Source organism: Carlito syrichta, unplaced genomic scaffold, assembly GCF_000164805.1.
Source record: "Carlito syrichta isolate Samal-C Ts95f unplaced genomic scaffold, Tarsius_syrichta-2.0.1 Scaffold311830, whole genome shotgun sequence".
NCBI lineage: Eukaryota > Metazoa > Chordata > Mammalia > Primates > Tarsiidae > Carlito > Carlito syrichta.
Genome location: NW_007255926.1, coordinates 1,021,970 through 1,022,850, shown reverse-complemented (window position 1 = coordinate 1,022,850; position 881 = coordinate 1,021,970).

The following is an 881-nucleotide window of genomic DNA, read 5'->3' as shown; positions in this document are numbered from 1 at the left end:
TGGGACCTCCCTGGGGTCCGGCTCACCACACACCCCGCCGCCCACTCACTCAGTGCCGTCTCCCAGTTCCCCCGCGACTCTCCCACCCGGTGCCCCCTGCTTACTTGGCGTCCTCACGCGATCTTCTTGCTCCAAGATCGCCCCGTGACCCTTACCCCGCGCTCTGCGCCCCGCTCCCCCAGCGCTGTCCCCGCCAGCCAAGTTCCGAGCCGCGGGCGCCGCTCACTCCGGGTTTTTAGTCCCCGCGGACTCCGCCTTCCCCCACGAGTCTGCCGGTCGCGCCAATCCGGAATCGACTCACCCCCTGCGCGCTCCACGTCCCGCGTTCACCCTGCGAACCCCACGCCCGGATCACGGCGCTCTCCCCAGTGCTGGCTCGCCCCGCGTCCCCGCCCCGTCTACCCTCAGAGAAATTGTAGCATTTCCCGCCATGCCCAGAGCGCTCCCCGCCGCCCCCAAAGCCCCGTACGTCCCGGCCTTGCGGAGCAGGGTCCTCGGAGCAGAGGGGACACCCCGGGACCAGCCTCTGGGATGGAGGATCCCATCCGCTTTTTACCTGGGTGATGTTGGGAGGTGGGTGTCGTCGCCCCGTTTTTACAGCAAGAAGAAACTGAGTGACCAGAGGACATGGACAGGATCTGATCCAGAGGCGATGGTTCACGCGAGCGGTCCCCAACCTTTTTGGCGTCAGGGACCGATTCTGTGGAAGACACGCACCCCGCCGCCCACGTCCCATTCACTCAGTGCCCCTCCGCTCTCCCGCAACTGGCTCACCGGGCGCCCCCAGCTTACTCCGCATCCCTCACGCAACCCCGGTGCTGCAGGGTCTCCCCGTATCATCTTACCCCGCGCCCTGCGCCCTGGTATCCAGCGCTGTCCCG